Genomic DNA, 12657 nt, shown 5'->3' with positions numbered 1-12657 from the left:
TCATGGTGAAAGAAATGAAAGATGGCATAATGGGGAACAGGGAGATGAACATGAACATGATAGTGAGATTAATTGGTAAAGTGTTTGTTACAGAGATATGAATGATAGACAGAAAATGAACAACAAACGATGAACAGAAAGTAAGAACAGTCGATAGTTGCATGTCAATGTCTTGGCACGGATTCCAATCGGAGCTGCTTGCTTATCGGCGTATTTGATGAGAGGAGGAATGAGGTGGAGAACTTCCTTCTCAGGAGAGATCTTGCGAGAAGAGTGTTCCTTGCACAAAACTTCTTTTTTTGTTATTCCCTTCGTCTCCTTGTCTCCCCATGCTGAGTGTTGTTGTTTATAGATTTTAGCGCCTCTTGCCTCAATGGTCTCACTCTGAAAAGTTAGTTTTTCTTGTCGCGACTGGTGGGAATGTCTGCTCTACTCCACGTTCCATTTGTCAGGCCGTACGTCCGAAAAAGCTGTACGATTTCAGAAATCCCCGAGAATGCGTTGATTTTATTGTCTGTGAGCAATTGCCACATATGGTGATACCTGCTACCTGCAAAACAAAGGTTTGGACATCCTTTTTGCCCTCACAATGCGATCAGTGGTTGTGTGTTTGCACTACCTTTACAAGTTTCACGTTTCTAAGCCAATTTTACTACATTGGATGCAACTTTTCCTTCCTATTGCCGCATATTCTAAGTAAGATGATATAAATAACTTGTATTTCTTCAAGTTATCAATCACCTACCCCACCTCTACCTCTCGATTCATCTGTACAGCTTGATATCACGACCTTCTCTGACGCCATACATCTCGATTCACAGGTATGATCATCATGTGGTTCAAAAATTTCTTTCTTCATATTTATTATTCGACATGTTCACAATTTTTTTATATTTCTGTAGGTTACGGTCGAGAGTAAAAAAAAAACAACCAAGAGAAAGGCTGTTGATAAATACTCACCTTCGATTGAACCAAAAAAGAAAATAACGATCCATAATTCATAAAATTCATGCCTGTTAATCTCTCATTACCAAGAACGAAAGAATCACGCTTTTCTGAAGGACCACAATCCATAAAATTCAAGCTTGCTGATCTATCATTACCGACAACAAAAAGATCACGCTCTTTTGAAGGACCACAATCCATTGAAGTACTCCTAATCTTTCATTACCAAGCACAGGTCCGTTACGTTCAGTTTCTCTTTCCAAGTCTACTGCATGATTACTGTCATTGTTTATTGATAATGTTGATGGTTGAGTGCTCATAGACAATGGAATATCACCCTCTTCTCGATTAAGCACATATGATACCTCGTATTGTCCGTCTACACCTGTACCATCATAACTCATATTCACATTTTCGTCGTTGTATGATTTTAACGTTACATATAGCTAAACTCTACAAAGATCTTCCTGGAAAAGAAGAAAGCGAACATCACCGTCATTTCGTATGTACTGTGGAGGGGTTTCAAACTCAAGCTTATATCTAACTCTCATAACAATATCAAACTCTAAGCAACTTACATTTGCAATCCTATAAATGTGATCTTTAAGTTCTTCATACTTCAAGGTAATAGGCACAGTGATTCCTATTAGCTCGCCTCCAACGTACATTTTGGTTCTCATTCTAATGACCTCCGTATCGAATTAGTAGACACCATTTTGTCATCCTACAAAGCAAAAGAACATTTTTATTAAGCAGATAGTAATACACATGGATCTCTCTTGTTGTCGCTCCTAATTGCTCTCACTCTTGCTGTTGCTCTATCTCACTCTCACGTCGTCGCTCAATCTCGCTCTCACGCTATCGCTTTATCTTGCCTTCTCGCTATCGCTCTATCTCCCTCTCTCACTGTAGCTCTACCTCGCCCTCTCCCCCATTCTCGCTATCGCTCTCTCTCTCCACCATTCTCGTTGTCGCTCTTTCTCACACCCCTTTTGTTTTGATATTTACATACCTTTTCTGAGACCATGTTCCTACAAATACCAATGAAACCAGGTTCAAGAAAAGTCCATTCCATTCTAAAAACATCCATTTTGAAAACTCCATTTGGTTCTGAAAAACTCCGTTTTGGAAAACCTCGTTCAATAAATCTCCGTTCAACAAAATGACAATTTAAATGAAGTTTAGATTTTAAAGAACTCGCCATTACATGTTTGCTGTTTGTTAACAATTTTAAGTTGAGATAGATTTCGTGAAAATTGTCAAATCAATTGTATAGTGACGAACAATCACATCTCGAAGGAAGATAGATAGACAACGAGAGCGAGATCCAAGTAGCAAAAGCGAGACAGTTATCAGGGGTAATTCTTGTAATCTCATACCGTGGTAACGTCAGTAGAAGGTCAATTGACAATTTTTTAAAAAAATCGGGTCATTTGGAATTATGGGCCCAGGTATTAGGTTATTGGCCCAAATTTCCCTTGTTTTGTTTCAAATTGATGACCACAACAAGTTCAAATAGTGGCAGCAGAGTTCCAATGTAGAAGAACAACGATGACGGTTTTTAATTGTTTGATTGACAAAGTAATGCGTCGACAACTATCAAATAATAAGATAATCGAGAAAAAAGCAGCAGAAGAATTTAGAAGAACATATTTGGTAATCGTGAAAGATTTTCAACGCTTGTTACAAGGTAAAATTGGATCACATAAAAAAAAAAAGACAAAAAGTACCATTATAATATTTTACTATATTTGCAAATTAGAAAAACTCAGAGCTACATTTGTAATATCCTAAATTATTTTGTCATCCATTGTAATTTCTCTTTTAATTTTAAGTTTTTCAATACTTAGATTTATATATTATTTTAATTTTCAGTAGGTATATTTAAATGTTTTTTGAATTTTGAATTTCGAATTTTACAATATACATGTTTATATATTACTTTAATTTAAAAGAATTAGTAAATTTGAAACCGTTTAGAATTTTACAATATAATTTTTGTTCACTAAAACATCAATTTAGCTTTACTTTAACACTTTACAACTACAACATTTATATTGGCGCCAATAAAATATTTAGCTTGTTTCATTATTGATTGGTCAATCCAAAGAAAAAGAAAAGGCAGAAAACCAATAAAAGAAAATTACAAAACTACCCTCATGAGAATTTACAAGATTACTTTTAATACTCCTCCTCAAGATGGCAAATGAATGAATCACACCCATCTTGGATAATAAGGGAACAAAAACTTCAGATGAAAGAGCTTTGGTGAAAACGTCTGCAAGTTGAGACCGTACAAAAATAAACTTCACAATTCCTTTAACAACCATTTCTCGAACAAAATGACAATCTAACTTGATATGCTTTGTTCTTTCATGAAACACAGGGTTAGTGGCAATGTGAAGAGTAGCTTGATTATCACAAAAGATGAGAGCATGAGGAGTTAAAGGAACTTGTAACTCAATAAGTAATTGAGAGATCTAGATAATTTCACAAGTAGTAGCAGGAAGCCCTTATATTAAACTTCAGCTGAAGATCGAGAGACAATGATCTGTTTCTTAACCTTCTAATAGATAAGGGAATCAATCATGAACACACAAAAATCAATTGTGGACTTACGAGAATCCATACAAGACACCTAATCAGAATCTGAATAGGCTTAAAGTTGAAAATCAATACAAGGGCAAAAACGAATTCCCTGACTTGGAGAACCCTTCAAATATCAAAGAAGATGATGAGCAACATCAAGATAACATTGATGAGGCTGAGAAATATATTGACTAAGCTTAATAATTGCAAATACAAGATCAGACCTAGAGATAGTGAGATATAAAGCTTGCCAATCAAATAATGATAAATAGTTGGATCTTGTAACAAAGGACCATCACCAAGAGACAATTGCAAATTAGGATCCATGGGACAGATTAAAGGCTTACAAGCTAAAAGTCCAGTATCTTCAAAAAGCAATAGTGCATAATGTTGTTGAGACAAACAAATACTTTGAAAAGAATATGCAAGTTCAAGTCCCAAGAAGTAACGAAGATCCCCCAAATTCTTCAACTTGAAAGCATAATTCAGATGAACTTTAAAGCCATTAATAATGTCAATAGAAGTACCCGTTAGTACAAAACCATCAACGTAAACATGCAAGGCCCTAAAAGTGGCACCAGATCCCCAAATAAAAAGAGAATAATCAAATTTCGACTATTTAAAACCAAGAAAAAACAAGGCATTAGTGAGCTTGTCAAACCATTATCAAGAAGCCTGTTTGAGACCATATATCAACTTAAGTAATCAACAAAACAAGCGCTCCCCTAACGTGCAACAACAACATGTTTATAACCAAGGGGCAAGTCCATATAAACCTCTTCAATCTCCATGTAAGAATGCATTATTCACATCAAGTTGTGCTAAAGGCCAGTTGTGAGAAACTGCAAGAGTGAGTAAGACTTTGACACTAACCATTTTGGCAACTGGTGAAAAAGTCTCAATGTAATCGAGACCTTGTTGAGTGTATCTTTTGACAACCAACCCAACTTTATAACGATCAAACGTGTCATTATAATGATTCTTAACTTTATATATCCATTTACATCCAATGTAATGCCGATCGGAGGGAAGAGGAACAATTGACCAATTATAGTAATTAACTCACATTCTATAGCTTGTTACCAATGAAGGAAATTGACAGGCTGGTGGAAAAACTTAGGCTCATATGATGCTGAAATCTATAGTATAAAATTTCAATCGTTATTAGATAAGTATAAGATAAACAACTGTGTAAAGGATATTTGTAGAAGTAGAAGTGGCAACACTTAAGATCAGAACATCTTGGGATAATAAAATGTTACAATGATAATTCTTCCTGACATCCACATGGTCTAGAGCTCGAGAATATTCAAAGATAGGTAGCTCAATATCATTCGGTATAATATCATCACTATTATGTATCACTACATCATGACCATGAACAACATCCAAGGGAGGGATAACATCAGTGGGAGTAGCAGGAACTCTGACAAAATCAAAAGACTTAGGTAAAACAACATCATCAAAATGTTTTTTCAAGTGAGCTTAATCAACTATTGAAGCAAAGGGAAAAACATGCTCATGGAAAACATCGCAAGACATAAAAAAGTTCGTATGTTCAATATCATATAACTTATAGTCCTTTATATCAACAGGATACCCAATAAACACAACAAGAATAACTCGGGGATCAAATTTAGAGTTGTAAGAGGATAAAGTGGATGTAAAATACAAACACCCAAACGACCTTAACATAGAATAATCAACAGGTTTACCATATAATCAACAATAAGGAGTCTGCCATTGTAATAAAGATGAAGAGGTATAATTGATTGAAAAGACAACAGTAAAAATACAATCAGTCCAAAATTGAATAGGGACTCAAGACTGAAAATATAAAGACTGAGCAACACTTAATAAATGTTGATGTTTTCGCTCAACAAAAGAATTATGTTTAGGTCGAGCAACACATGAAAACTGATGGAGAACGCCTTTAGAATGAAAGATGTTATTACAAATAAATGAAAACAACTTCAAGGTTGTTAGAAATTAGTTATATACAAGCTGTCTTTATATACTTTTGTATTTTCTTGTACAAGCAAGAGAGTGGAAAAATACAGAGAGTTCAAGATAGCAAATCAAACTTATCTGTAATAGTTCTTTTGTAACTCCCCGATAAAAATCATCAGCTTCTTCGTGGACGTAGGCTATCTTTGGCCGAACCACGTAAAAATCCTTGTATTCTTCTTCTTCCCTGATCTTCTTTACTCTATCGTGTACCTTTTTTACACCGATCGTGTACCTCAACACTCTCATCATGTAGACTCTCCTCGGCCTCGAACCCCATCGTCTAGACAATCTTCAGTAAAACTTTCATCGTCTAGACGAATATTTCCTTATCGTCTAGACGAATCATTACCTTACCTTAATCAACTAGATGATACCTGCCTTCATCGTCCAGGCGATCTCCGGTAGCATTTTCCTCAGGTTCTCCCTTTCTTTTCTCTCGATTTTTTTCTACAAACAAAGAAAATAAAGAATAGTCATTGAAAGTCTATAATCTTCAGAGTGTTTGAATCTAATCTCGACCATCAAATTGTAGGGTGAAGATTAATCTTCACATGGATTGTGCTTTTAGCACACTATTTTTGAGTTTAGTGCTTTCCATTAGTGGTTTCTAGTTTTTCACATTCGAGCCAGGCTTTCATTAAGCCTAAGAATAACTTTGTTTCAAGTTTACAGTGATATCTCACAGCCCATTAAACCTATCAAGCCCAACAAGTGGTATTAGAGCCTGCAAGAAAACTTCAAGTTTAGTCAAGATTTTAAAGAAGCAAAATCTTGGAGCTTTCAGACAAAATTTGAAGCAATAATGGTAGTAGCAAGGTATGACATTGAAAAGTTTGGTGGGAAAAGAGATTTTGGCTTGTGGAAAGCCAAGATCAAGGCCATCTTGGGGCAACAAAGGGCTCATAAGGCCCTTGAGGATCCAGTCAAGCTGCCAATTACTGCAATAGAAGAAGAAAAAGAGAACATAGAGCTAACTGCTCATGGCACACTTGTTTTAAGTTTGTCAAACAGTGTTCTAAGACAAGTGATCAACCAAGAGACAACATTCAAGATGTGGAGCAAGCTGAATGAGCTTTATGAGACTAAAAATATTCCCAATAAGCTTTTCCTAAGGGAAAGGTTTTTTACCTTCAAGATGAGTGCTTCTAAATCCTTGACAGAGAACTTAGATAACTTCAAAAGGATTACTACTGAATTCAAGACTCGAGAAGAAGAGATTGGAGTAGATAATGAAGCCTTTGTGCTTATTAACTCACTGTCGGGTTCCTACAAAGATGTAAAGGCTGCCCTAAATATGGGAGAGACTCCCTAACTACTGATATTATCATTTTAGCCCTTAAAATCAGAGCGATGGAGCTCTTAACCAACAAGAAAGATAAGCCTAGTACTGAGGGCTTATTTGTCAAGGGTAAATCAAAGTAGAGTAATAAGGAAAAAGGAAAACAAAGCTCAATAGAAGAGGGGAAAGAAAAATCCAAGGTTAGATGTAAATATTGCAAAAAACTAGGACATCTAATCAAGGATTGCAAAACTTTAAAGTGGAAGAATGAGTAGAAAAACAAGCAACCACAACCTCAACAGAAAGTCCAACCTAATCAGTCAGGTGAAGCCTCAGTTTGTGAGGATTTTTACTTCTATTCAGATGCTTTAATTACATCAATTTGCAAGGCAGATGAAGAATCTAATAAGAACCTAGAGTGGGTTCTAGATTCAGGGTGTTCTTTCCACATGACACCCCACAGAGACTGGTTCAGCACTTGTAGAGAGTTGGATGGAGGTTCTGTTTACATGGGTAATAATAACTCATGTCCAGTGGTTGGTATTCGCTCTGTTTCACTTAAACTTGAAGATGATAAGTCAAACTATTGAGGAATGTCACATATGTGCCTAAGTTGAAGAGAAATCTAATTTCACTAGGCATGCTCGATTCTATTGGCTGTGAATACATAAAAGGTAGGCTACTGTGAAGTTTTGAAGAACAGTAAGCCTATTCTCAGAGGGGTCAAGATTAATGGTGTCTATGTTGTTCAAGGAGTTCAGAAAATGCATTCAGCCTTGATTGTAACTTAGAAGCAGCCTACTGAAGGTCTTTGGCACAAAAGACTCTCAAACATTAGTGCCAAAGGTCTACAAGCTCTTGCTAATCAAGGACTTCTACGTAAGGGAATTCATCAGAGCCTATCCTTTTGTGAACATTGTGTGATAGAGAAGGCTATAAGGCAGAGTTTTGTAAAGGCTCAGCACACAACCAAGGCCATCCTTGACTATGTGCATTCAGACCTATGGGGTCCCTCGCCTTTCCAATCCTTAAATGAAGCAAGGTATTTCTTAACCTTTGTGGATGACTATTCTAGAAAATGTTAGATCTATTTCCTTAAATCTAAGGATTTAGTATTTGATAAGTTCAAAGAATGGAAGATTATGGTTGAAAAATTTTTTAACAGTCAAATTAAGTGTCTAAGAACTAACAATGGGCTTGAGTACTGTGCAGAGGAGTTTAATGTTTTTTATAGACAACATGGTATTACTAGACACAAGACTATTAGGTATACACCTAAGTAAAATGGGATGGCAGAGAGATTGAATAGAACTATTATGGAGAGAGTAAGAAGCCTACTGTCAGATGCAATACTTCCTGAAAAATTTTGGGCAGAAGCAGCCTCATATACTATCTATACACTAAACAGATGTCCTCATGCATCTCTTAACCTTCTAACCCCTGAAGAAAGGTGGACCAAACAACCTCCTAGCCTAAATAATCTATGGGTGTTTGGTTGCATTGGTTTTGTCCATCAGAGTAAAGGGAAATTAGCTGCTCGAGTTGTGAAATGTATGTTTTTGAGTTTCACAGAAGGAGTTAAGGGGGTTTAGAATGTAGCACCTTACAGAGAAGAGATGTATTACAAGCAGAGATGTTGTTTTCAAGGAGGATGAAATGTATATGCAGGGATCTACATCTAATGTTACAACACCTCAAATAAAGAATGATAAAATTGAGGTAGAGCAAGTTCTCAACCCTAGTTCTGATCCTTCAAGCTCTGAATCACCTTTTGATCAACTATCTCATCTTGAAGAAGAAGTACAAGATGCTATTTCTGATCTTGAGCAAGAAGAACCAGACTTGAGGGGGTATAGCCTAGCTAGAGATAGGCAAAGAAGAACTATTGTGTCACCTTCAAGGTATGATGACTACTTAGCTTTAAATGCTTCAGATTTTATGTAATGATTCAGAACTCTCAACTTTTGAAGAAGCAGTGAGTTGTCCTAAAGCTAGGTTGTGGATAGAAGCAATGAATGAAGAAGTTGATTAACTGGTCAGAAACAACACTTGGGAGTTGACACTTTTGCCAAAAGCTTGCAAGCCAATTGCATCCAAATGGGTGTACAAATTAAATGAGGGTTTCCCTAATGATCAAGGACCTAGATAGAAAGCTAGGTTGGTAGCTAAGGGTTTTACACACAGACCAGGTGTTGATTTCAATGAGATATTCTCTCCAGTGGTCTATTGTTGTCTATTGTGGCTCAAAATAATTTAGAGCTAGAGTAACTTGATGTTAAAACAGCTTTTCTACATGGCTTTTGAGAGGAAGTTATCTATATGAGCCAACCTAAGGGGTATGAGGTCAGAGGGAAAGAATACTATGTTTGCCTACTTAAAAGGTCTATGTATGGCCTTAAACAGTCCCCTAAGTGCTGGAACAGAAGATTCAGTGACTTTATGCAAAATAATGGCTTTAATAAAAGCTTCTATGACAGCTGTGTTTACATAACTGATACCTATACTCATCTTATCTATTTGTAACTCTATGTGGATGACATGCTATTATCAGGAGCAACTATGAAAGAGTTAAATAAAGTTAAAGATCTACTCGATTCAGAATTTGAAATGAAAGACGTGGGCAATGCAAAGAGAATATTAGGCATTGATATAATCAGAAATAGAAAATCAAGTATTCTCAGCATTGATCAATCATAATATTGTCAGAAATTTCTTAAGAAGTATCATATGACAGAGGCTAAATCAGTATCTACTCCTATTGCTAACCATTTCAAACTCTCAGTAGAGAATTCACCTAAAGAATTTGGCATTGAACATTAGAAGTTTATGTCAACTGTCCCCTATTCTCATGGGAAGCTTAATGTATCTAATTGTGTCTACAAGGCTAGATATTGCCTATGTTACAAGTCTGGTGAGTAGATATATGGCTAATCCAGGTAAAAGGCACTGGGAGGCAACTAAGTGGATAATGAGGTATCTTAAGGGTACTTCAAGTCCTAATCTAATGTACCAATAGCTTCCAGACATAGAACCAGAGCTGATTGGGTATGTTGACTCTAACTATTCTGGAGATCTAGACAAGAGAAAATCCATATCAGGCTATATCTTCCTTATGAAAGGTGTGTTCTAAGCTGGAAGGCTACATTGCAATCAGTGGTAGCCCTTTCTACTACGGAGCCAGAGTTTATTGCTCTTTCAGAAGCAGTAAAAGAAGGTTTATGGCTAAAAGGTCTCCTATGTGATTTCAGAATCAAACAGAATACAGTGAAATTTTTTTGTGACAATCAGAGCACCATACATTTATCAAAGCACCCACAGTATCACACCAGAACTAAACATATAGATGTTAAATATCATTTCATTCGAGAACAGATTAAAACAAAGCAAGTAGAATTTATAAAGGTACATACCTCAAAGAATGCTTCCGACATGTTGACAAAGACTGTCACTCAGCTCAAACTTTAGAAATTCCTTGATATTATAGGGTTTGAGCTGAGAGACAAAAGTTAAAGAAGAAGAGAATCAGTTCAGAGAAGCTGAAGAAACACTTGAAGTTTCTTTCAAGGTGGAGATTGTTATTACAAATAAATGAAAACAACTTCAAGGTTGTTAGAAATTAGTTACATACAAGCTGTCTTTGTATACTTTTATATTTTCTTGTACAAGCAAGAGAGTGGAAAAACACAGAGAGTTCAAGATAGCAAATCAAACTTATCTGTAATAGTTCTTTTGTAACTCCCCAATAAAAATCATCAGCTTCTCCGTGGATGTAGGCTACATTTGGCTGAACCACATAAAAACTTTTGTGTTCTTCTTCTTCCCTGATCTTCTTTATTCTATCATGTACCTTTTTGATACCGATAGTGTACCTCGGCACTCTCATCACGTAGACTCTCCTCGGCCTCGAACCCCATCGTCTAGACAATCTTCAGTAAAGCAACCCCATCGTCTAGACAATCTTCAGTAAAACCTTCATCGTCTAGACAATTATTGCCTTATTGTCTAGAGGAATCATTGCCTTACCTGAATTGACCAGACGACACCTGCCTTCATCGTCCAGGCGATCTCCAAAAGCATTTCCCTCAGGTTCTCCATTTATTTTCTCTCGATTTCTTTTTGCAAACAAAGAAAAGAAAGAATAGTCATTGAAAGTCTACAATCCACAGAGTGCTTGAATCTAATCTCAACCATCAAAGTGTAGGGTGAAGATTAATCTTCACACGGATTGTGCTTTTAGCACACTGTTTTTAAGTTCAGTGCTTTCCATTGGTGGTTTCTGGTTTTTCACATTCGGGCCAAGCTTTCATTAAGCCCAAGATTAACTTTGTTTCAAGTTTATAGTGATATCTCACAGCCCATTAAACATATCAAGCCCAACAAAAGAATTTTGTAAAGGCTAACTCTTAGGCATTATCTGATTGAAATGATTTAATGGGCACACCAAATTGAGTTTCAACCATAGTAAAAAAATGAGGTACAATGACCGAAACCTCGACATTTGTTTTCATCATAAAGGTTTAGGAAAACTGAGAATGATCATCCACAATGGTTAAAAAGTATGATAACTGTCATGAGAAGGATGTGGATAAGGTCTTCATATATCACAACGTATTAGTTAAAAAAATATGTGTAGCAACATGATTGTGTGATAGAAAAAATAGTTTCTTCTGTTTGGCTAAGGGGCATACAGAATAAGAGGAATTAAAATTATTAGGATCAACATGAATCACATCCTTAAGAGCAGCCATATGTTTAACAAAAGGATGGTCAAGACAATGATGCCAAGTATCAAAAGTAATAATAGGACAAGTAACATACGAAACAGAATCAACAACCACTGACTGAGGATGAATTTCTAAAAAATACAATCCATGAGAAATGTTAGCTCTGCCAATCGTTGTCAAAGAAGACTTGTTCTTAACAACACAAAAATCACGAACAAACTTAACGGCAAGAAGTAGTTGATGAGTTAAAGCATTGATGGAATATAAGATTAAAGGAAAAAGTGGGAATTTATAAGACATTAGTCAATATATAATGTGTTCATTGAGATGTATGTCACCCACAAAATCAATACTAACTCGAGAACAATTAGGCAATGAAACAGACATCTCTGAAACACCCCTTAAATCATGAAAATATTTGCGTGATCGACAAATATGGCTCGAGGCATCCAAATCTAAAATCCAATTGTCAGTCATAGAATCAAAAAGAGAAACTGATGAGTATATACTTGTTAAATGAAGTTGAGCAATGCTCGAAGAGGAAAAGCGAACAGAGGAGGCGAGACGTCGAGATGACGTGAATAGAGAAACCGAGACGTCGGTGTTCCATGCTAAAATGAAGCGTCGTTTGCTTGTGGCTTATGTGAACAAAGTGCCGAGACGTCAACGTTCCACCTGCGGTGAAGAGTAACGAGTAACAGAACTGAAGCATCGGGGTGAGGGAAAACGAATCGGCAACAAAAATCGGTGACGGCGAGGGTTAGAGCCCACTCTCGGATACCATATTGGAGCCAATAAAGTATTCAGCTTGTTTGATTATTGATTGGTCAATCCAAAGAAAGAAAAGGCAGAAAACGGAACCAAGATTGGTTGGATCTGCTGCTTCAACTCGGTCAAATGCAACTGCTGGTCTTGGTGCTATATGTAAACCAATGGCCAAAGCCACACCGCCGGAGCATCCACTATCCAATGAAGCAAAATTACAAAACTACCCTCATGAGAATTTACAAGACTACCCTTAATAATTTACATAATAATATAATTGAGTTGGGTTTGAGTCGATAGCATTTAAGATAAATGATTTGAGTGAGAAGTAATATTGTAAATCAA

The sequence above is a fragment of the Benincasa hispida genome, chromosome 11 (genome assembly GCF_009727055.1).
Source record: "Benincasa hispida cultivar B227 chromosome 11, ASM972705v1, whole genome shotgun sequence".
Classification (NCBI taxonomy): Eukaryota; Viridiplantae; Streptophyta; class Magnoliopsida; order Cucurbitales; family Cucurbitaceae; genus Benincasa; species Benincasa hispida.
This window is presented reverse-complemented; position numbering follows the sequence as displayed.